Source organism: Halyomorpha halys, unplaced genomic scaffold (assembly GCF_000696795.3).
Source record: "Halyomorpha halys isolate HHAL.00 unplaced genomic scaffold, Hhal_1.1 Scaffold284.1, whole genome shotgun sequence".
NCBI classification, from domain to species: domain Eukaryota; kingdom Metazoa; phylum Arthropoda; class Insecta; order Hemiptera; family Pentatomidae; genus Halyomorpha; species Halyomorpha halys.
Genome location: NW_027105232.1, coordinates 984459 through 1011084, shown reverse-complemented (window position 1 = coordinate 1011084; position 26626 = coordinate 984459). Strand labels below are relative to the sequence as shown.

Here is a 26626-nt window from a genome sequence, read left to right as displayed (position 1 = left end):
ACGGTCAACTATCTACAACTCATTTTGAAAATTCATCTGCCTTCTTTTTTGGATTCTATATCTCAATTTTTTAGACATCGAGCAATTAAGGCTATTACATAAAAATGTTACAATAATTCTATTTTCTCAATTTATATAGCGATTATTATCAATATACAATATGTTAAACTAATGTGAATAATTTCATTAAATTTAAGTAAAGGTCGATAATAAATAACTACTTCTAATGGAATCATTTATAGATGAAATCAATAACGGACGATTTATTCATCCAAAATATTTAAATAAAGGAAGTAAGAAGTATTAAGGGTTTCTTTCCTTTAAAATAAGTAAATTAAAATATATATATTTTTATTTATAGGAATTAATACAAGATTATGTAATATGCTTCAACTTCATAATTTCTGTTTCTAAAAATGTACTAATCAGTTTATAATTTTTTATTATTTTATAGTTATAAAGATTTTGGAAATTTGTAAGCTTGAGTTAAAAAAACCCTCTACAATTTCAATAAAAATGGATGTTCTTGGTTTCTAACTATTCCTGTTGGAACTGACCACCACAATTAATTTATGAATTTCTTATTATTTTTTTTTTTTCCAGGTGAGTCATTTTCAGAATCTTCAGGATATTTGAATTGAAGGTTAGTTATTGTTCAATGACATTGAAATTCTTATTTGCATACAATAAACATTTATTATTTGCAATTTAAAAACGGCAAATTCTTAAGTTGGTTCAATTTTTATTCTTCACTTCAAATAAACTTTTTGAATCAGGTTTCATCTCTCGGTAAAACAAACTAAATATGAGATATATTTATCTTATTTTTTAAGTGATGTAGAGCGAAAGGGATCTATATTGATCTTACCTCATTTCCCTCCATTTGAACTACTGATGTTTAATGTTCTTTGTATTGATTATTTATGAAGACGATTTGTGACTAAAAAGATTTATGAATTACTTCATAAGCTTAATCATATTCGATAGATCTCTTGCAAAAACCGTTGGCTCTGAAACCGTATTTCTTAAATAATTAACGTACCAAGACTATTTACGGGTTGCAGTTATAGAATCCAGGCTTGACTCATGAAGACCTCTATCAGTCTGACGCTTACTTGTGAGATATCAGTAAAGAATCTTGGAAATAAACAGAAATCTTGTTTTGCTATTATTTTGGCATTTATCTACAGGAATAAAATGAATACACGATAAAAGCGAATTACTCTCAGTTTTCCCTCTGCTTCAAATGTTGAATGATCCGATTTTAATATTTTATCGTCAATCCATCGGTATCAACCTTACAGAATCAGTCTGAACGTACATTGATTATTTTGTTTTTCGGACTTACTGTGTTTTGGATCCCTCTAGCAGAACAATTTTAATAACGATAAGTAATGCCTTTAGGAATAATTATTAATCCTGAAATAATTACTTCTCATCGTTCTTAAAGAATCTCCTCTGGTATTCCTGTGTGAGAACACCTCAGTAATGACAGGAGATGCAAAGATGAAAACAATAATTCAAATCACCGGCCCTGCTGTCATGTAGCAGAGGAGATTGCCCGTGGTCCAGGGATTGCTGGATTGCTGGCTACGTGAGGCCATCTCGTACTTTTCTTCATTCCTTCCTCTCTTCTCCCCCTCCCCTTCTCTCATTTTCTTTGCTCTGTTACGAAGTTCTCTTATTCTAGTCTTGAGATATTTTTATTTTCAGATCATCTCAAAAAGTGCAATCCGTTCTGCTAACATTTAACTTGGAGTTAAGGACATACCAACAAACGTTTATTGGATTACGAATAGTCATGTGGTATAATCGGATTTTCGTGAAGTAAAAACTCAATATGTACAAACTATATTTTTTATTACTATTATATACGAGACGGAAAAACTCGATTTCAATCTTTTTTAGGAAAGGAGTATTTGAAATGTTTAAGTCTAGCAAAAACTCCAAACATTGGTTTTGACATTTTATTGAATTTTAAAATTTTGTATTATTCTGATCTTTAATGTTGCATTTTAAAATTTATTTGTTGATTTAATTAAAACAGGAACATAAAAATTTCCTGTGCCAAAATTTTAATTTGTGTATGTGATTTTCTGTATTTTAAATAGAGATCGAAGCTCAGATATAGGTTGTCTAAAAACGTAATTTTATTGAAGTGGGCGTCAACTTATGATTTCCTGAAACAGGGATTTCAGTACATTTTTTATTTCCCGCAGAACGCAGCAATTGCCGGGTCGAAATTGGAATAATTGAATTTGTATCATGAACCATTTAACAGAGTATAAATTATTAGTTTCGTGACATTATTTTTTCTTTTTATCATAAATCATAGGCTAATTTGTAAATCTAATCATAAATAAAATTGAAAAAATGAGCAAAAATCTTTAAAATGTGCGAATTCGTGCCTTAACTGCAACACGTGAAATTGTGTGCTATATTAAACGTCATTTCATGATTCTAATTACTGTCAAGGTTCACATGTCGCAAAATTGATTTCAGCGTGAGTCACAGACAAATGTATTAATCTTAGTCATGATTTCATAATTAAAACTAAAGAATTGGACAGAAAATTTCACATGGGAAGTCCTTAAAATGTGCAAATTCGTGTAGTAACCCCAAAACGTGATAATATCAATAGAACGTCCTTTTCATGATTCTAATTACTGTCAAGGTTTTGATAAATTTGGGGCTAGGGAACAATAGATGCAGCTGAACGAAAATCCCATATCTTGTTGTATGTAACATAAAGTCGATATTTATTATCTTATAACTTGTATAAAGCCGAACAAGTAACATATTTCTAATTTTTTCAATAAAGATAGATTTATTTATTGATAGATATTACAATCTGCCACACAGTTGTGGGCAATAGGTAATATTGATGAATGATCTCATACATACTAAAATAAAATAAAATAAATAAGTAAAAAAAAAAAAAAAATGAAATAAAATAAAATAAAAAAACTCTCTTAAAATATATACAAACAAAAGAATAGACAAGTGAACATAATCAGACTATCTGTATGAAAAATAAATAAATAAAATAGCATAATGATAAAATAATATATACAATATTTCAGCATATTTCTAATTAGAGAATCATTGTCGTTTTCTTTAATTACTTCCCTAACTAACTGTAGAAAAGAAAGTACAATAGTCTACCATTAAGTTATAAAATGGTGTACCGTCTCAAGTCTTAACTGTGTTATTATTTCATATACCTTAATATAAGAGCAGAATATAAAAAATCAAATGAAATTATAATATCAAGTAAAATTTCTGAAAAGGGATTATTGTTAATAATGAATTATTTTTAGTACTAATGCAACACCAATTTTTACTTGAATTAAATTATGAAGAAGATGGTCGAGGGTGCGGACAAAGAAAAAATAGTCAACTGTTCATTACCGACGTTTCGCCTTACTTTGTAAAGCTTCATGAGGGCTGTGTCTTATATAGGAAATATATAGTAAGAGGAACTATTGCTTGTGTGTGTGTGTGAGTAACAAGAAGTCGTACGAAACTGAAATTACATATTTAAGGTGGGTATATGCTTGGGATGTGACAGCAACTTTTTCGATAACATCGACTGTCCGTAATTGCCACTTTATAGAATTGATTTTTCGCATTTTTTCGATTTTCTCGAAAACGACTACCGATTTTGATTAAATTTGATGATCTTTTATATCAGATAGGTATTATCCTTATTGAAACAGTCTGACAGGGTTTAAATAACTAATTTAAAAAAAAAAAATTTAGGTGCCTTTAGTTTTGTTTATTTGAATAAAATAAACAGTTGTTTTCGTCAACAATATTTGACATTAGATAAATACAAAATATTAAAGAATTTTATAAATAAATAATGGAGTACAATAAAAATAGAAATATCCGATTCAAATGAGAAATATGAACACCTCGCTTCCCAATAGCATTGCTGCTTCGTTATATTTTGTTAAACTGTTGTATTTTGGGCAGAAAAAAAAAAGTTCACCTTCCCTATTTTTTCAAAAATTACAGAAATAGTAATAACTTCATTATGATCATGCCAATCTTCTCAAAATTTGGGGGCGCATGGAGGGTAGTAAGTAAACGTTTTGAGATGCGCGTCTTGCACCAGATTTTGTTTTATTTATTTTACTCTATTATATGATGTGTTTTCATAGTGGGGTTCATGGATCATTGCTATAGATCAGTGATTCCCAAAGTGTGCGCCGTGGTGCCGTCTTGATTTTTTGCGCCAACAATTGTTTATGCTGACAAAATTCCAAGAGTTTAGTAACTTTCGAATCTTTCATTGTTTTCTTTCCAATCTGCATCTTCTGGAACGGCTAGTGCGCAAGCACGGTCTCTCCACCCTTGCTTTAGTCACTAAATAGTACATAAATAGTAGTAAAGTATCTGTTTTTAATTTTTCGCTGTTTAAAAAGGAAAGTTTTACAATTTCCCATGATAGTAATAAATATGGTGTATTAAGGGCGCCTCGGAAAAAAATCCGATTTTTTAGGGGGCCGCTGAAAAAATACGATTATATTATGGAGCCGCAAACCGAAAAAGATTGGGAACCTCTGCTCTAGATCATTAAATGTGTCATTATAAGGTATTCGCATATAACATTAACCAAAGTTATTCGATAAAGGGACCTACATCTTTGACTGATCCCTCCTTCAAAGTGCTTTTAGTAAGTGCTGCTTTCAAATGTAGACTGGGGCGATGATTCAGTAAACCGTGACAGCTATTATTCGGTTCACTCTAAATCATGCATTAAACATAGAAACGGATAAGATTGTGCAGTTTTTGGATCAACGGTTATTTCGAGCCGATGTTATCAGTATCACGTTTCAACCACCAGGTTCTTCACCTATGCGAGGTCAGGAACCCATTTCGATGAGCGGACGGAGAACCAATAACATGTTAGAGTAAGAGATCCCGTTTGGGGTAAATATTGCATATTGTTTAACCTCTGTTGTTTCTGATTCATATAACTGCTACAGCAACAAAAAAATATATTAATTCTGGATTTTCTTTTTAGAAAGTTTGATTATTTCAATTTTTTAAATTGTTGAGGTGAAAAAAAAAACTTCCAACTAGAATATATAACCTATTCTATATTTTGTTTGTTCAATGTTTCGGAACAATTATCCCATACTCCTGTACCTATGCAATCCACATATTTTTCATATTTTCAATTTCCATATTGAAAAATTAATGTAGTTATAAAACAATTTTAAACTAAAGGTGTATAGATGACATGGTGTCAATATGGAAATTAATAATATGGCAAATATGTGGATTGCAGAGGTGCAAGAGTATAGGATAATTGTCCAGAAAAGTTGTACAAACAAATAGGTTATGTTCTATTGGGAAGTTTTTTTTCACCTCAATAATTTAAAAATATTAAAGATCTATAACTTGGATAAAAGTATGATTTTAGATATCCTTAAACTGTGTTGTTTCGTTAATTAAAAAAAATCAACAGTATGATTTTAATATATAAACGTATCATTATAGAGGCAGATTTTCTCAACCATCGTTAAGTAGGATACCTTTATTATTTTTCCATGTATCGTAAATTTTTTCTGTAAGGTGCTTTCTGCAGTGAAGCAGTAATTTTTAATTTTTTAAATAGTGTACATTTTTTTTTCAAGGCTAAATCCAATACAGCTAACGTATTGAGATGCCAATATTTTTTATGTTATGATCACGTTTTCATTTGAAGACACACAGCACCAAATGTCGTGATTTACTAAGCTTGTCTGAGGCAGGTGGAACTCAAACCCACTACCAACCAAACACTATAGATCACGTCCACTTTATGTCAATATTGTTCGGATCACACTTTATCTCGTGCTTAATTATAATAATGTTGATTATTCAACAATTATTGTTCAATTGGTAAATAAATATTAATAGTTAAGCACAACATAACTCCTTCAAATTTTCAATACGTATGTTGTTGTTTGTCTATTATTAATTAATATTTTATATCACGCTCAAAGTACTACATTTCTCACTTAAATTGTTAACAGTTTTGTTGTGAAATTCACTCGCGAATCTCTTCCAGTTTGGGCTCCCCTCTGCGAATGGTATTCTTCTGCTATTTGTGTTTCAAGTTTCCTTCGTTTTTGTGTGATATTTTGGGAATCGCGCATCTCCCTCAACACTTTTAGTCTGAGAACATAATTGTTTTGGAACTGTTTCACTAAAGTAAATGAAATATTATTATAATTAATTTTTTAGTTTTGACTTGTTTGGTCTTACTTATATTGTGGACACTTTTTATTAAGGTTTTTTTTTTTTTTTTTTGTGGGCACACTTTTAATTGCCATACATCCTTTTAATGATGTCCAGACTGACTGTAATTTGAATTCGTTGTCCCAATCTACTATGACTGACCCTTACGATCTGCCCATAAAAGTTGGTTTGGTGACCAAGAGACTTCACTGAACTGATCTTTTTGTTATTCATTGTTCTAATTTACTTTACTTAATTTAGCTCTTCATTTGCTTCTTTTCTATTTTCTTAAAATTATATATGTATTGTTGTTTTTTCATATGATTTTTCTTATTATATTTTTTTCTTATACTGATTGTTTAAAAGAAAACTAAAACCCGTTCTTTTCTAATATATTTTCTCATAACTCTAGCAGAAAATTCTAAGATGACCTTGAAAAATAAATCCATAAAATTGTTTCTAATTTTGTTTTATATTAATATATGCCCTGCAATAAAACAAATACAATTTTAATATCTGCCATATTAGGCTTAGCCCCACAGGGAGTGGTCAACTTTTTACGGTTGTCTTTTTCAAAAAGTTCTTCATCAGAATCTATTTAAAGAAACTACGATATCAATTTGAGATAGGTCGTATTCTGTCCTGTCTCACTAAAGTCGAATAATTAGCCAAACGTGTTGAATATAGTTTGTTAAACAATTTAGATATGGTAAAACCTGTTGCAGTAGACGGATCCTATCTCTACTTAATGATGCTTAGTCCTTTGAGAAGTCAAGAGGAACAAATTAGGAAAGTAATTTTCCAATCATTCACACATCACTAAAACATGATGTAGTAGGGGTTTTACAAAAGTCGATGGTGGTGTATGAGTATTTATTTTCTTTACTTTTTTTGATTTTTTGTTTGACACTAAATATGAACTTCTATAAAATCAATGCACGTTTGGATTAGTTTGTGAATAACCTAGCTTCCGTGATCGAGCCCGTGTTTCCAAGCTTTTGTAACTGGAATGCTCTATAGGATGGTTGGTTGAAGAATATTGCAACTTTTTATATAATCCTCCAGATGGGACATTCTGATTTCCATTCTGCGAATCCATCCATCTTGCCCAGCCAGATAAGACGTGACTATAAGCAGTTAATCATAGATTGAGAAGGGTGTTGGGGAGGTCCTATTAAATATATATAGAACGGCTAACAGGCCAAGATATCCCTCGAGACCCGGGACCATGGCAACCTACTCCCTCCCTTGATATTTATCCCAGCTCTGGAGCATTCACTTATATAGCTCCCTGAACTCTTTCATTTCATTTTCCTTTCTATGTACCCTCTGCCTCCATGCTCATGTTTCAAAAATTTAAGAACAAAATATATCTATATTTTATTTAACATCAATGCATTTTACACCATTGCACTGTGGGCCATATGGCAGATCTAGCTGGACAAAAGCAACTTATTAATAATTTATTTATTTTTAGCATAGTCTCTGAGCCTGCCAATGGTATAAAGAACTGTCAGAGATCTTTTTTATTAAGTTACATCACCATTAGACTAATACAGTAGTCGGTATTAGCCTAATGGTGATGTAACCACCCCGATTTCCATCTGAAATATCTTATTCCTCAGCCTCCTCTTCTAATGCAGAAAAAGATATCCTCTCAACCTGTTTTGCCATCATCCCTAGATTTCAACACCACGCACCCATAGGGCTTTTAAAAAAATCATAGAATGAACCCATGCTCCTGCTACCCTACCCTGTTTGTATAGATCAGAGAAAGAGCTCAGTGAATTTTTTTCTGTATGAATTATCATCAATATTGGCATTAGTGGTGAAGGCAAGACTTTCTTGTAATCAAGTGTTTTTAAGAATAGAATATCTAAAAATTCAAAGGTTTAAATATAATAGTTAAACCATAGAGATTTATTTTATTTTCCAGTATAATATTTCTAATATTTTCAATATATATATATTGAATATACATTCTGGTTTCGGCATATCATGCGTTTTGCGATTTTTCCTGTGAAAAAGTTCTAATTTTTGATGCTTGCCACATACTTGTTTCTGCTTGACACTACATGAGTTTATTTTTAAGCTGTATTACTCTCAAGTCGTGAGGACTTAGTTAAACAGAAAAATGGTTTATAGAAAGTATTATAGAACGAACTGTGGCGCTATTATCGGAAACTGAAGAGATTATGAAAGCTGCAAACATAACTCTACACTCTTTAGAACACTGTCAAAGAGCACCTGCAAGTATAGTCAAGTTTTCTCTCAGGTCGAAACGTCGGGCCGAAAAAATAATTGTTTATTTGTGTTTTCTTTTTCTTTTTTTTTGCTGACCGCAACCCCCCCCCCCTCCTCCCGACCATCTTCTCCAACTAAAAGTAAGAAAAATGCTTGAATGTGTACAATTGATGAATCTTTAGCTCTATGAATTGATTGCAGGCTGCCGCCAGGTAGGTGATGTCTGTACTATTTTTCCTCGAGCTCAGCTGATAACGGCCAATAATTAAGTAAATCAAAGTAAAAGATATAAAAAATAGAACAGTTTGTCCGGCTAGATCATATTGCCTACTGTGATTAAAATAAATGTGAACTATATTCTGGGACACGAGTGCTGTAGAATAGTAATTCTAGAATAACATAACTGTAACAAATAAAATAATAAATAGTATTAAATAAAATAAAACTAATGTACTAAAAACGTAGTTTTCTTTGAACAACACAAATTGAGTGAAGTTTTGGAACATAAATTTGGAAATCTGTACAAAATTAAAAAAAAAAAGTAGCCACTCCGTTTAAAAATGTAAGTATGTAAATAATTTTTCTCAGATGTTAGGTATTTTTTTTGTCTTCCATCGATGAATAATGACCGATGAATTTTTTATACAGTCATTTCGGGTTGAGACATAGCTGCTTCTGCTGGAAACTGGATCAAGAACAGTAAAATATATTTTCTGTTCCATTGGTCTGGAATAGCCTGCTTCTCTCAATTCGTCTGTCTTTCAGCGTTTCGACTTCGCAGTTCCTGGTAGTCATAAGGTTGATTAGTTATAATTATGCACAGGATTATAAAAAAATTAATGATATTAAACTAAAAAATCTCGTGAGGTGCGCGCCTTTTATTACTTTCGCTCACTATCCTTAAATGCGAAAATTTCAAACTATAAATTTTATTATTCTGAACCCACTCGTTTCTAACCTTGCTTCCTCTTCCATTCCTGGCAATCCTCCATGACGCCTGAAAAGAAGATGGCCTCGTGACCTCATATTGTAAACTGTTTTTAGAGTTCTACTACTGGGTAGTTTCTCTACATCCTGTATCATATCATTATGTCATTATGATCAAATTTACTGGTTGTATTTTTTTATACAGTTGTAAATATCAACAAATAAATAAAAAAAAAAAATATTCTGTTGCTATAAAATTCTCTATTTTAGGGTTTATCGAGATGCGAATAACGAATATAAACTTCGTCACTGCCAATAATACAGTTTAATGTAATATAACATGATTGCAATCGGGAGAGATCGGCTCTCTCCGATTTTCTAGTCTAAATTGCTGTATTTTATTCTATAATTTTCCTCTTTACTTAATTATTAAATCTTTCATATTTCATATTTATTCATGTTTTAGGACAGTTAACAATTCAAAATAGTTAATTATGTCAAATAAACAAAATTAGTGGTAATTTAGAGGAAGATCGTTTGAAAATTTGTAATTTAACACCTGACAAACAATTTGAATGAGATTAAAACCTAACTGATATTCAATATCATTTAGTTTTACATTGATTGTTATTTTAAATCAAAATCATTAGAGTGGTTTTTGAAGAACTGTATAAAATCGGTTCTATGATAACAGGCATTCACCTGTTTTAAATATGTAATATTAAATTTTAAGACTGCGCTTTTCGTTTTTTGATTTATGATTTTCTCACATACACTCACACAATATTTTCACTTTCTATATATTTACTACATAGGTAAATTAAAGTAAAAATGGTGTTACATTATTACTGCAAATAATTGATTTTTCCCATTCCGGAACTTTCATTTGATATTTTTTAAAAAAAATGTTTATTTAACTAGATTGATTTGTTTAAAAAAAATGTTTATTAAACTAGATTGATTTGTTTAAAAAAAAAAGTTTATTAAACTAGATTGATTTGTTTATATTCTGCTCTTCTATTTACTCCAGGATATTTAGGTTTAATGAAATAATAGTACAGTTACAACTTGCGACGGTACTTTTTTTATAACAGGAGATGTTTTCTTGTCGTTTGGTTGTGACTGGAGAGAATAAATTTATAAAACTAAAACTAAACTAGTATTTGTAACGTTCAAGTTATTGCAATATATGATTTGTATAAGTTGAGTTTCTGCTAGGGAGTGGGGCAGTTGAGTGGATAATGTACTAAACTGCTTAACTCTCAATGGAAGAGGGTTAAGCAATGAGGTATAAAAATTACTATCCGTTCCATGGACCGGATGTCTACTATTTCTTTGAAAGGTGAATACCTGACTCTTCACTAGCTTGAGAGAAAAACCTTATGGCTGTGCGTAGTTGCTAACCGCATCTTGCATAATGGGTTGTAGTGTTACTACAACTTTTGTTATATTTCTTTTTTTAAATATATATTTTTATTTGCTGAGTTGTATTTTGTAAAGAGTAGTTCATAATTATAGCAATTGATAATTATATTGTATTGATAATGATTAAAAATAAAGGTCAATTAGTTCATTAAAAACAATGATTTATTGGCACTTCAGAAACTGTCAATGATTCACTTCACTTATTTAGAAGCTAATTACTGTTTTGTAACAATTTACATCCAATGCGGCTAAAAAAATATAAATATCGCCTAGATTTTTTTTCTTATCGTTTATATATTTATACTAATAATTACTCAAAACCTAACTTTTAAAACAATCAAACAGCCAGCTATAATCATAGTAGTGAGTTTAAACTACTATCAACAATAAATGTTAATCTGTTCAAAATATAATTTCTAAACGTAATGATTCTTGGAAAGATAGCATTATAACGTTTAAAAAAGAGAAAAAAAAAATTGACCGCATTTTTGTGCTTTAAAAAAACGATAAACGTAGTAAAACAAACAGAATATGCATTCGAAATATGTATTGTAAAATGCAATATGAATTCGTGAATTAAAGTTGATCTAACTTTGTTTCAAGCAAATTAAACTCGCTAAATACTCCATACTCTATTTTCATAAATAAACGTACATTATACACTAAACTACTTTCATTAAAAACCAAAAATTTTGTCCTTAATTTAAGAGCTATGAGGAAGCTAATTATATTAAATTATTTTATATTCCTATTATGAAGGCTGGAATTCATTTTGTAAACTTCTTTAAAATAGCTCAATTTTAAATTTTAGAAGAAATATGCAAGGCCACTATGTAGAAAGGAGTATTTAACAATGTTTTTCGAATTAAAATTCCCCTTTTTTAATTTTCCCTAAAATTTCATATAGCATGTTCTTCCGCTTAGCTTTTCAATTGTAAATTTACATATGAATATTCCATTGACTAAAAAACTAACGAGTTATGAGGCAATGCAGGGAAACTTAAGGAGGTTTGGTTAAAAATCTATAGGAATATTCATATTGCCCAGACCAATTGATTTTTCGTTTAATTTTTATTTAAAATAATATATGATATTAAAAAAAATAAATGAAATGAATTCCACGCTTGTCACAATAAATTCGGGCAAAAAAATGAGGGGCTAGGTGGGTCATGTTAAAAACAATAATATTGAATCATGACTATAACAAGCTTATTCTATAGCGACTTTTCCGAATTTACCAGAAGCTACTGATTAATACTATTCCTAGAAAAAAAAATTTTCAGGTTAAATTCCACTCTGCATACTTTAATAAATACATTGTTTTACCTCAAATGTGTAAACTGTAAACCATAAATTAAGTAAGGAAAGAAATAATAAAATGAGTAACTGTTGGCATATATACACCTGAATGTATATAATATGAGAAATTGAGTTCAAGCATTAAATGTTATACAACAAAAATCGAAATGTTTTTCCAAAAAGATAAATGTGCATTTTTTTCCAGAAAAAAACTTAAAACATAAAAAATTGTGGAAAATCATACAACGTGCAGTTTTGTGTAGTATAAATTTAGTGTTATTTGAATTTCTTTTCCTCGAGTCGAATATCATTTGAGGTTTGGCTGAATATGAAAAGAGATGCACTTGTACGAAAATCCGGTTTCTACTGTAAAAATAATAATGCTAGAGTTGATCCTTAAGTAATCAATTCAATTTTAATAATTACTTGTTTGATTAATAGCATCCGCTTTAAGGTTAAGTTTTGTCCTCCTATCAATTATTTTTTTAAGTTATTTTTTATTATTCAAGATCCTCGATAAAATTGTCTCTATTAATTAAAAAACTTCTTTTTTAATTAATTAGACATAATATGATCCGGATGTATATATAAAACCTTAATTATAAGAATGAATACTTAATTAAAACACGTTGATGGCCCACTGGGAGATAACTAATAGTTTGGGTTCTTGCCTAGGAGTCATTTCCTTTTTTTTTTTTTTTTTTTTTTTTTTATTAATTTGCCATATTTGTGCAGTTACAATGAAATTAGTACATATAGCGAAATATCGTAAGTTACCAATTAACTTATAGTTGGCTTCAAGAATGAGGGTTATTAATAAATGATCATCAGTCCATAATAAACGAGTCTAAGAAAAATCTTTTTGCATTAATTTTATTTCCGACTAAATGTAACTTATTAAGCTCTGTGTGCCTGTAGGACTGGTATTTTAAGTTGGAAGTGCCCGAAGTTAAAAAACTTTGATAATAGCCCAATTTCACAAAACTCTGCGAATAGAACAGAAGTACCATTATGAAATAATATGCATAGCTTAGTTGAAACAAAGTTTGGTTCCTTTGAATTGTCTAAAATACTATTTTGCCTCTGAATACTAGGATAAAATGTGTATCAAGAATTGTTGGTCTAAAAAAAAAGTAATAATGATAATTGTTATTACTTTATTTATTTATGAGTATTTAAAACTGTATTTTCATTAAAAAAAAATACATTCAGTAAATTTGATATAAGATCATAATGGAGTGATACAATTATGTACAGAAACTACCCAATGGTAGCACTCTAATTCCTTTATTTTTAAATAATAAAACAGAAAAAATGTTTTCTTTCTTGTTTCGAAGGTAATTATAAATTATTAGTAATAAATATGTGCTCCAGATAAATTAAAACCCTTAAATACTTCTTTGCAAATTTTTGAACTTCTTGACGACGTTTCGGTCTTCCCTACTTTTATATCTGCCCTTTCTACTTTGGAGATTTCATATATGTATTCATCAAACTCGTCAATATTATGTAAAAGCATTGATTAGTGTTCCTTAGGAAATTCTTCTTCGTTTACCGTATTAACATTTTGAATGATTTCAAATAATTTTTCCTAAAAATAATTAATGTAAAAAAGTTGAAATGCCTTTCGTGTGTGCTTCAAGTGATATCAACATTGGACGATGGTGTTTTTTCAACTTAGACGTTTGAAATGACATGACCATTATGTTTGATATTTTATTCCTTATGAATTGTAAGTGCTCCTTGAATTATTTCATATCGCTAATGGCATAAACATACCTGAATCTTAAGTATTCTTAAGTGAGCCAGTCGAAGACATGCTACTGTGCAGTTCCAAATGCAGCGTATTCTAAATACCTACACATATTGTAGATATAATGATCTGTTCTTTTTAACTAGCCCCAACTCTGTTATATCTGACTAAAATCGCTTATACAAATTTGTTGAACTCTGGTAAGTTCCCTCATGTTTGTAGCTGCTGCATTGGCTGAAAGAAGCGTGGGCTGACATTTTTGTTTCATATTGTTTGAAAACTGCCAACAGAAAGATATAATTTTTTGCCCGTATTTTTAATAATTATCGCATTTTTCTTAACTTCAAAATCATTAATTAACTCTGGTTTAAGATGGTATATTTTAAACTTCTTTCTGTTGATAAAGTGTGTTATTCTCAGTTAACTTAAGCTTTATATTTTTTATTTAACACAAAACTAATGTACAATTATAAAATTTTTATTTATCTGGTTGTTTATATGAAGTAGTATCTGATAAAAATATTTAAAAGAATGGCTAATTTAAAGGTAAGGTAGTACTTAATGATTTTTTTTTTTATCTACTGGTTTCTTTGCCAAAATTTAAGTTTCGTTTCATTTTTCTTCTTTTTATTTTATAATTAATATAGTTTAAATCGAAAATAATCACCAAAGCAAGTGGCATATTTGCCACGTTGGAACCCAGAAGCTCGTGAATATCGATGTTATTTTGTTTTTTAATCAAGCTTTTGTTGGAAGTGCCATCATTACACTAAGGACCCAAACTTTTTTGATCAATAAATTAAAATTTGAGATGGTCAGTGCTGTTAACCATTTAGTTTTTAACCATGTATTTATTGCTGACGTTTCGACCCACTATGCAGATCTGCATGAGAGCTGTTGTGATGATTGGAAATATAAACAATGGATAAAGAGATATTGGGAAAAAAACCCTATAAATTAAGAATGAAATGAGAGGTAAGATTCCTTGAAGATAGATTGGGCAGCTTATCACTGATGCCCATATAGAAAGAGATGTACTTGAAGAAATCAAGGTCGTTCTCTAAATGTTTTTTATTGTTGATTACATTTCAAATATTAAATAAAGCAATTATGTTAACTAATAAGTAGTTCATTTCTGTTGATGAACCAAAGTCGTTCAGAGAATAAGTTCTCTTATCTAGAGTTCGATCTTATCTGGAAGTGTTTCCACTTGGTCAAAGCCATTTGGTGGGATTTTGGGTCTGTGGCTATTGGCAAATGTGTGGAGATCCGACATAAAATTTTAGTTTTATTGCCTTGGAGATTCGAGCTCCCTCGTTGAACTCCCTTCACCTTCGATGGACACAGTACAATTCACAGGCCGCGTGTTACATAGCCAAAGGGTTCCGACCCTCCCTTCTAAACCCCCCAACAGCGGACAGAGACAATACCAGAGAGGTACCTCCCCGGAGAGTGGTGGGGGTAGGTGAGTCAGCCCCTTGCCCCCAGCCTTCAGTGCTGCCTCCAACACAGTGCCGTGACAGTGCTTGTAGGGAACGCTTCTTGCTCCACCTCTTCTCCATATCTCACCAATCAGGATACTCTGCTATCTGTAAGTCCGCCATATTTATCTTCTCCTTGATACTTGATGAAACTTGTTGATGCTGCTGAAGGCACACAGGGGCGCAGCGGTGGTGGAAGCCGGCTGGTCTGCAGCTGCAGCTGCCCAGAGCCGGTATCGTGACGATCTTGTTAGAGCTCTCCGTCTTCTTCCATTAACTTTATTTATACCATACATTTTTTTAACTAAATCATTTTCTACTCTTCGTAAACAGGCCAATTAAATTATTATACCACTCAAATCACAATATTACCATACAAAGTTAATGACTTGGTTCATCAATCTATTGACTGTTCCATTTTTTGATTTAATGTTTTCATGTTAATCATTCAAATAATGATCAATATAAACTAAAACTGAGTTGAATAAGTATTGCTTAACTGACAATAATAAAGGTAAAAATGCTTTATGGTTCGAGCTTCTGAGAATTGTTCATTTATCTAATTATTTTCCTTTTTTCATATTTTGGTTGTTAAAAATGTACTTTTGAAAATAGACAGTTAATATTTTTAAATACTTTTTCGTATCAAAGTCTCTATAATATTTTTTTCTTTTACTTTTTTTTTATTAACAAGATTCAGTTTTGGGATGTTATATAGAAATGTTTGAACTCGTTATGATCTCGTATGGGTGTTTTTTCTTCTACATTCCTTCACACCGCGTGATGATAAAAAAATACAAAACCCTTCCCCTCTCTTCAACGCTCGGGGTTTTACAAAGGCCCTCTTTTGCACCTTTGAAGGTCTTTTCTTGATTTGTCCATTATTTTTGATATTGTAGTGTTATTTCTATTAAATTGTTATATTTATGCGTTAATTAGTATCATTCTTTTCATGTTATTAAGGTATAATATTAATAATTTTCAATATAGTTATAGTCATTAAAATAAAAAATATATGTATATTTATTAGGACATTTATGTCAATCTATATGCTAGTGTGTAATTTGTTCAGAACTCACCTTATCCATTTCATCCCTACCCCACCAAAATAAAATATTTTTCTCAATTAGAGTTAATTCTTGAGTTAAAAAAAACAAAATATTTTATTTTTAATTTGTGAAAGTACTTCTTAACATTTTGCATATATGATAGTCATTTTTGATAAACTAACTATCAAAAAAACGATGTCTGCCCATTCATCTATAAATATAAGATTTATTTTAAAGTGACTGACCCCACCCAGACACGCCTATTATAACTGACAATGAACTTTTGTTAATTAACTATTATTTTTATTGCTTACATTTATTTCTATTATTGAATTATTGCATTAATGTATATATTTTACCTACTTAAAAATGCAGAACATTTTTAAGCACTGTAATTTCTCTAATGACTTCCATTTTAATTAAACTAATTATTCCGTTGCAACAAACCGTCACGCAAATTTATATTCACAGGCTTACCTGAAATGAACCTTTGAAGATTATATTAATGAAATTTCATTATGGTTAGAAGAATTGTTTTAACAACTACAAACTAATTTAATATTATTTATCCAACTTTCTAAGGTTTAATTAATTATAAAATAATGAAAAGTATTGTCAGGGTTACGATAAAAATAAAAACAAAAATAGTTAACAACAATTTATTTATTTTCCGACGTTTCGCCCCACTTCGTAGAGCTTCATCAGGGCTGTCCTAGGTGAGAGCTTTAGAGATATATATAATTAAAAAATAACTTCATATATATAATTCAATTAATAAAAATATAAAAAATGAATCGAATTATATGATTAAAATATATTTCCCATGCGATGTCTATCTGGTTTCCTATCCTTGCTATTAAAAACAACTTTTTATCTTAAGTGGTTTGACGTTAGTTGATCTTTGGCAATAATTTTTTTTGTTTTAATTGTTGGAATGAATATTCAAGGTTAATTTTACACCTCATTGTACATTTAGATTATATAGGATCCCAAATGAGTCCTAATGGTTATAGGGTTTGGATTCGCTATTAGTAGTTTTTTAAAATTCAATTGTCTTTTGGTTAGTTTTTTAATATTTATGACTTAAATTGTGGATAGTTTTAGATTTTTTTTCTCCAATTATAGTAGGCAAAAACTTAATATTTCTATAATATAAGTGGGTAGCCCTTTCATTGTTTTTTTTTTTGTTATTGATCTATATTACTATGAAAACTGTTCTAGTTATTATGAATGACCCTTATAATATCATGAATTTAAATTGGCTAGTTAAAAATAAATTACATATAGTATGTTATTTACGTGTTGATTATAACGTACAAAGCAGTAATGTTTTGTTAATTTGTACTCCTGATTAAAACGTACCTAAACAATCGCAGCCGGATATCCGCACGATTTCAACACTATTGTTAGAACAGGTTCGTTATATCACCCTTCTTGCAATTAGGGGCTGGATGGGTACTCTATTCCTTATGCCCCCTCTGATGCATTCATCGTTAAAATATATATATACATTATTATTTAAAGTTCATTCTGAAGTTCATTTTCTTACTTGTAGTATTTAGAATTTTATTTTTAGATCTAGTGTACTAAGCCTTCATTCTTAATAAAAATAATGTGGAAATTGAGAGAACACAGAAGAATGAAATGAATGTTATGAATGAAATAGTGTGTGCTTATATAAAATATTGACCTTTCAATATGTAGTACAGTTCCAGAGTAATCCATTCACGATCATTCTCCCAGGGTGATTCATATTTTCCTTATATATATAAATACAGACATACATATTTCAGATTAGTTATTTTAAAATTAATTAAAATGTATTCTTCATGAATTTCAAAGAGCAAAAAAAAAAATAATACGAACTTGTGTTAGTATCTCAATATCCATGATTTTGCGACTTGCATATTAAACCAAAGTCAGATCGATTTCTTTTTTTTTAATCTATTATTTGCTGACATTTATGATAACGTACTTAAACTGTGTCGTGATGTATTAATTTTATATATTGAGCAGTCATATACCACATTTTATTATTAAAAATTTTTAAGACAAAAAAATGGCCTTTTTTTGTTGTGTCTTAGGTCGAAGGGAACTCAAATCAACGCACTTCACACCATTACACACTTAATTGATAAATTTTATATATTATCAATTTTATTTTAGGTAGCGTATTATATCATTGAACGAAAGATTATATTTTTGTTCCTTTTTTTTTCTGCGTGGATGACTTCGTTCATAATTGTGAAGTTATGTATACATTACATTGAAATATGTTTGTTCTAACTATTAGTAATGTAGTTCATTTATTAGAAATGTATGATGATTTAACACTTTTTATGCTACGTCACTTATGTCTGGACGACTTATTGGGTGCTATGTCACTCTGATATGGATGACGTTGCGACGATCGTGTTATGTGGTGGTGGACAACTGCAACAAACAAATATAGAAAAAATATATACTATGGTAGGTTAAGGAAGATTTACATGGAGAAAATTACGGGAGATTCTATCAACCATAATAATTGCTGCAAAACTGATAAATGTGATATATACGATTCCGTACTTCTTGGCTTAAATATTTCGTTTTCCAAGTTATCCCTGTTGGACTTACTGTGACATTATTTCATCTTTTTATTGCATGTTAAATTTTAATTATATGCAATTTTGATGTGGTTCTTAATATATTGATCTTAATCACATTCAGAAGTAAATTAATGAAACTTGCAATTCATTCATGGAGCTGTCATACACCTGCCTTGGTTTCTGTCTATGTTGCTAGGTAGGATGCATGGGATTTTTTTTTTTTTTTGTTTTGCTAGGAAAAAATGCTATTTCTTGAGTCAGCTATAACGTCATCGCTTCGGAGATAAAACAGGCACTTGCGCACTCGTAAACTGTGCATTTTTGTATCTTTTTTGTGGTTCATTTTGTGCCATTTAAAATTGATTTTTACTTACTTAGTTGTGAATCTTCGAACCCACAACGCTTTGACGCGTGGAAGTGTATATATACTTATGTATAATGGTTGAACGTTCAGTTGCTTCTTGACCAGTAGCCAAGCCAAATTGTCATAAATGGTCATAACAATCTTTGCTTCTTTTTTTTTTTTTTATATTTTGTTTGGGTTGGTGCTGTTTTGTAAAATTGGAGTTGAATTACTCTTACTTCGGCAAACAGTACTAACTTGATAAAATTAGACTTGCCCCTTTTTTCTTTTTTTTTTTTAATGTCTTTTAAATGAGGCCGTAGATTAATAAGATTAATAAGTACAGTTTAGCCAATATCTCTTCCGCAAGCTCCCTGATGAAGACCTGAAACTCATTTTTTCTTTTTTGTGACCGCATCCCCCGACCATCTTCTCCAGTCAATATCTTTTAAAGTATAGGTCGGACAGAAGCTTAATACATTGGCTTTTTGGCGAAAGTGCCGTTTTGTTTTTGTATTTTCAATGTGTTAGTCTTTACGAACTGGTGAAAATAGCTATTTACCTATAGATATTATATTAAACGATTCAGTTAGTTGCCACTGAGTAATTATCAACATAAAATTTAACTTTTAATATTTTTTGAAAAAAATCTTATATTGGGAAGTGTATCAGTAAAAAAAATATTTTTTTTTCACTCAATACATATTTTTTGTCAGACTGGTGGTTTTAGATATATTTTAAAAAATCAGGGATCAATAAAGAAATTTAGCAGTTTGTTCTAAACGTGGTGGGATATCTTAGAAGTAGGAATTGGATACATTTTTCAACATTGAACAAAACTTAACAGCATATTAAAAAAGGTAAGTCATCGCAATATTTGTAATTGTGAGTTTGACAGGAATATAGATAATTACGCTGAAAACATTATTGTTGTATTTTTTATGTTACTCATTGTTTTAACTAAAAAATTTTCTGAAAGATAAAAATAGCCAATAGTTATTTTTGGATTAGATTGAGAACAAAATCATTGTACACCAGTTTATCTAATTTTTCCAACATAATCCTTAGCTCAGTCCAGATATTTACCGGCTTTAATTCAAAATTCAGTAATAATACCTCAAAACTCAAATACTAATAACTTTCAAATTTGAAACCTTGTTGACGTAAAGTTAACTTTCCATAAAGTAAAATTCCTTTGTTTGTGCAATTTCTATTCGTGATGATGAATGGTCCGCTAAGTTGTTGGAAATGGAGCGACAAGGGCTGCAGTTCCGTTGTGAAATCTTGTGAAAACTGGGCGGCTGCATTCTTTTCTAGTTCTTTGCATTTCTACTGTTATATTTTAGATGATATTCGCTTTATTTATTTTCCCCACAACTATCGTTAATATTTGCTTTCATATATGATATATGTTTTTTTAATATACGTGGTAATTATTTTTGTGAAAAGTGAACCTGGATATTTTTTTTTAGAGGATAAACCTTATTTATTTAAGGATACACATTCATGGTTTATTCTTTAACATTTTTTTTTTCATTATCTTATAATCGCAATAAATAGTATTATTATCATAAAAATAAGTTCGTCTTTTAACTTCTTTTTAACTGCAGTGTTTCTTTTTTTTAACTGATGACTACAATTTTGAATCGTAAAAAATTTATTAGTTTAATTTTTTCTTCTATATATCTTCGTGTATATTTCATTTTTATTTTAAAATTTGGAGTTCTATCGGTATGTAAATTCTCCACATGTCTGCCTCATACCATTGTATAACTAACACCAAGTTTACTTGCTGTATATATTTTGATACAGTTGTAAGTATCAATAATTAATTAAAAATAAATTAAATTTTAAAATAGTTAGAAACAGATTTTATTTTTGAGTACCATAATACTAATTCCTAAATAAGGTATATAAAATCATTTATTTTGAGGATATGTAGATGTTTTACTTGTTTATACTTCGGTTAAGACGAATAAAAATAAATTTATATCATTTTTGAATGATTTTTTATAATGTACTCCCCATTAATAACATTTAGATTTTTTTTGTTGGTTAAAATCTAAAGAATCGTTAGTTGGATGATGCTGAATCATACGTTGACTTTATGCTATCACCAGTGCAACTGTTATAAATAATTCAAGAGAGAACATGGCGGGGCGTGGATTGTTCTCCAAGTCCACATCACCATCACCTGTTGGAAGTTTCCATGGAAACCCCCTCTTATTTGCACGTGAAAAACCGCACAGAGCCCCAATTAGCCCGGGAGCTCTCGGCAGACAAATGCTTTGTCTTCTTCCGTCTCTATCCCACTATGGAATGAACATTGATTAGCATTTGGTGAACTGGTTTGGAGAAATAAATTGCATATACTAATGATAATAAGAAGAATCAGAATCCATAAAATACTGAAAATTATAGTTTATTTTAATCGGAAGTTTAAGATCTGAAATACTTTTTAATAAATATTCAGTCAATCTGAAAAATCCAATTAATCTAGAACAAGAGACTGTACCTTTATGGGGTTTTTACTGGACTTAATTTGTCAGAAAAAGTCAGATTTTTTATTAAGCTTGGGAAGGTTAGGGAATTTTCAGATCCTGTAAATGGCAGAGAATTTTTCGAATCTGGAAGTCAATAAATTTTTCGAAACTGGAAATTTTATAAATCTGGCAAAGTCAGGTAAAGTTTCGAATCTGAAAAAGTCCATAGAAAAACCTTAGGAATGCGAGCGTGAATTTGCATGAGTATGATTAGTTGTCATTTAAGGGTTTGTTTACTGTTGATTTGGGGTGTATTATTTTTCTGTATTTTTGTGAGTATTAAAAATGGATTTCCTATAAATTATCAAATTTTTCTGCTTACCCAATCTGTTAACCTACCTCATTCTTCTAAAATATTGTTGCAACTTACGATTGTGATGAAACTTTAGGTTTGTACCTGCTAGTTTATAGTTCAATTTTAAGATTTTCGAAAACACATGTTATAGCCGGAGATTTCAAAATGCATCCATCTTTTTGTGCAATCATTAGGAACAAGTAACAATCTTCTTGCATATATTGGTGTCATGCCGTTTTGTTGCTTCTCGTAAATAGAATTGTATATTCGTCTTGTCGCAAAAAAAATTTTTTTTTAAAGATTTTTACTTTAATTTGTTTATGTTTAAATCTTTTCTATCGTAAATATTACACACCATGTTTTGCGTGACTTTTGTCATTACGTTTGTTTCTCCTTGGTTACTCTGCATATGTTTTTGACAAGGTCGGATTCACATTGAAGCCTTTTTTTTTAATTTAGAGTCACTATAAGTTTTGCATCTTGTTATAGGCTGAACTATACCGCTAGTATACAATTAATTTTTCTTAGCAACTAAATAATTATTACTTATAATTATAATTTATATTTTTGTGAGAATAAAGTGATAGAGAGAGAAAAACAAAACAGATTTTGAAATAAAATATAATATAGATCGTTATTGGTTAATTTGGCATCAATTTATGTTTAGTTCTCTTAAATTTATGTCAAATTGTATATTTATTCTTGTACATAAATCTTAGTTATTCTTGTGTAATATAAATAGTTGGTTACAATTCTTTACCATTTATTTTGGGTTTTTTGTGTTTTTTCAACTTGAATAAGTTTGTGAAGCTTCATATGGAATAGGCATATGCTATGATAAGTCTTAGTACCGATTTGGGAATTATCGATTTATTTTTTGTTAAAATATGGGAACAATTTGTACATTATTTTCCTTGCGTTTTCTAATTTTAAAATCAATTTTGTTGGTTTTTAAATTGATACGTTGGTAATATTAACATGAAATTATAAACTATTATGTTTTTTTTGCGCCTATAATTATTTCAAACAATATCCTGTATTTATAGATACTTTCTCGTTACAGTTATTACGATTACGAACATAAGACGGTTTCATTGAGCTCTGAGCTGTATCCTTCTACTTTTTTCTTCAACTTTAATATTTTTGTTTCTTTGCTAATCCTGATTGTATGGAAAATAATATATAAATTGTAACGTGAAAAAAAGACATTAGACGCCCTTGTTGATATAGTTGGGACTGCCCCTGAACCAGAAGACGCCACACACGAACGGAAATATGATGGAGTCAAGGCCGTTCCGTCCTCCACTGCGATTCTTTCTCCTCGCCCCAACTTCGCGGCAATTACCTTGTAATGTCAGACCTCATTTTTTTTTCCTTCTTCCTTCCCAGCCACCTCTCTCTCATTCTGCGCCATTACTGCTTCTAATTTTGGAATCCCTTGATTGAAGTGAAATCTGGAACTGTGTATTAGGAATTCCGTGCAACGAAATCACGGAGGGAGATTCATCTCTTGGTGCATAAATCACAGTTGTTTTTTTTTGTTCTAATGGGTTGATCGTGATTTTGATTTCAAAATTTACTAAGCAATGAAAAGGAATGCAGATCCATTGATTGACACCTGTACATGAGCACTGTCCCCTCGTTAATGATCATAACATTCTCTTATTATCTTTAACTCTGACAATTCTTCTTATTGGAGATATCAGAATTAGTATATAATGTCATTACTGGAGAATAAGTGATTTGGACTGTATAATTAAGGGGATACGATAATTTGAACATTATAAATAATAATGAAATCTCCAATTCTTGATAATACAGTAAAAAAAAAAAAAAGGGGGAAAATAAGGGATATGCCAAGAAGGTAGCAAAAACCACTTCTAAGTGGATAATAAAATTTTGACTATGTGAACTTAATGTTGATTATGAACACAATTTAGAAGATGAACGGACGTATGTGTATTGGAGATCTTACTTGGTTCCTTTCTCGTTTTTCATCCTCTTCTCTCTCTGCTTGGTTCTCGTGTTAATTTACTTACTCATGATAAATTTATTTAATACAAAGGAAATTATCCACTCCTGAGCTTAGCTCTTCTGTCGTATCACTCTCAACTCTGTCCTGTTGGTTTCCAGGTTAGCAAGTTGGCTTCTGGTTAACAAGCTGGTTCATAGATCGGCGGCAGCTCCTTGCACTTGATGCCATAATTGATTAATGATAATTTTGAATTGAGCTTCTTCTCTAAACATATTGGCTTTTTTCTCTCTCGCAATTCCTGTTTTTCTTTCGTTTTAAAGTTATTTTTCTGCTCACACTTAAGTTCTCTCCTCTCTTTGAACCTAGGACAAGAAAAAAAGTATAGACAGTTCTAAGCTCACTGGGGCGGTACCGTTCCTTGCTCCTCTAAGAAAGGTGACTCTGGCAACAATGGAAGAATGGGTAGTCATTGCTGTTGTGCGGGGTCATTGCCTAAGCTAAGGATAATGGATAGTCCAAGGAGGTTGTTTTCAATAAAAAAAGGAGCTTATGGGAAGTTAAAAATTCTTTTGAATACTTATCAAAATATAATTAGTGATATTTTGGCATTTTATTGAATGCTCAACCAAAATGCGCTGTTTTCTAAATATGACATGAAGGCTCACAATTGTTTCGTTATAATCTGGTATAGAAATACTAATTAACATTATTAAGATTTTAAGAATTATATAATTGGGTACGCAATAATTCAATAATATTTGTCGTGACGTATTTAATGTTTAAAATCACATTTGTGTTATTTAGTTGACCGTAGATTAATAATTAGAGAAGAATTTCAGGTCTTCATCAGGGCTATAAAACAAAAAGAGATAACAACCATCATTCAGAGAAACATAAAAATATTATTATTTATTTTTATTATTATGTTTCTCTGAATGATGGTTATCTCTTTTTGTTTTATAGACCTAATCGAGACCTGAAATTCAGGTCGAAACGGCAGCACGAATAAATAATTTTTAGATATTATTAATAATTTATGGAAGAAAGTACAAACAAAAAATTAATTGATTACTAACTAAAAGAAAATTCACGAAATAAATTAATTTTCTTTTAAAGTTCTACGTAGTCGGTAACAGAACAAGAATTTGTGACATAGAATACCTTATTTGTTAATCACTGATGTCATTAATTTCCTTGCAATGAAATGCCACTGTCGGTCGAGGCCCCTTGAAATGTAACCCCTTGCATTTTTGTGACTCACTGGAAAGACCTTGGTTGCGATGAGTTGGCACTTGCTCCTGTCCTTGGTGTCAGTTAATGGTTAACAGTTATTAATGTTACCTCAAAAGTGAAAAAAAAGGATAGCGTAGTTATTTAAATGTTTATTCTATGTTAATTTATTTTATACACAATTGAATATAATATTCCAGATAAGCGTTCGTGTCCTTTGTGCTACAGACTTAAAAAAAAAAAAAAGTATACATGCCTTCGTTTTAAATGTACCTTAAGTATAGGTGCCCTATATTTCGTCCATCATAGGTACCCTATATATACACACACATATATATATACATACAATTATGTTACATCTTAATCTTTTAAGATTATACGAAAAAAATGATTATTTTAGTTATTACCATTTACTCAAAGTTGTGTTTTTTTTATTATGAAGTACCCTTTACTTCGGATGCACTTTAACCAATCACGTTAAACAATTTTCCTTGTGTAGAGGAAAACGTGATGAATTTACTGAATTAAGGTATTTTAAAAGCCAGGCGGTAGTTAATAATTTACAAGATAGATAGCAATCCAAGTTAAATCGACAACCTAGTTCATTTTCTTTTTATTAATCATAAAATTCTTTGTTCAGTAAATGTAGTATTATACCATAAATTATGTGCTTGTAAAAATTTTAATGGGTTTTGCCGCTGATAAAAACGGGCCCTGGTAACTTTTTTAAATGGTGTCCCTATGGTAAAGAGTCTAAGGTAGTAAACCTCTTTAGAGTATGTAAAGTATAAATTAATTAAATTAAAATAAGATTAAGTATAATGATAGATTACTATCATCATTAATTATATTAGAAAGTAGCGTAGATTATTTCAGCTGTATTCTAAAAACTCTTGCAAGAGACAAGGCAGTCTACGATAAATGTTCTGTAAAAAAGTGCTTAACACTTAACTAGTTCAATCCATTGTCTTTGCAGTATTTTATTTTAGGGATAAATAGTATTTAAAATCATCGTTATTGTATTCATTTCTAAATGGAACTAGAGTATGAAAAATTTGGATAATTTAGTTTACAATAGATCGAAATTATATTAGGAGTATTCATGATGTGTTAAATGTAAAATGTTTTACCATGTTAAATGTTATAAGTATAGGATTGTGAGCAGCCCTATTTGAAGTCATGTTAAACGTTGAATGCATAAGAGCCCCTAGCGGATTTTCTCAGCAACTTATTTTATAAG

At 30.2% G+C, this 26626-nt stretch overlaps 1 protein-coding gene across 3 annotated transcripts in view; it reads left to right on the top strand.

The window, feature by feature from the left end:
* Positions 1-26626, top strand: part of LOC106680726 (uncharacterized) — a 285051-nt gene that overhangs the window by 113420 nt on the left and 145005 nt on the right. Inside the window, exon 1 of one of the 3 annotated variants that reach the window (XM_014420636.3) lies at positions 15342-15473. The exons of the other annotated variants lie outside the window; for them this stretch is intronic. The gene's annotated coding sequence lies outside the window, so the exon portion shown is untranslated. Of the gene's footprint in view, positions 1-15341; positions 15474-26626 lie in introns of those variants that run through there. 3 annotated transcript variants of the gene reach the window in all.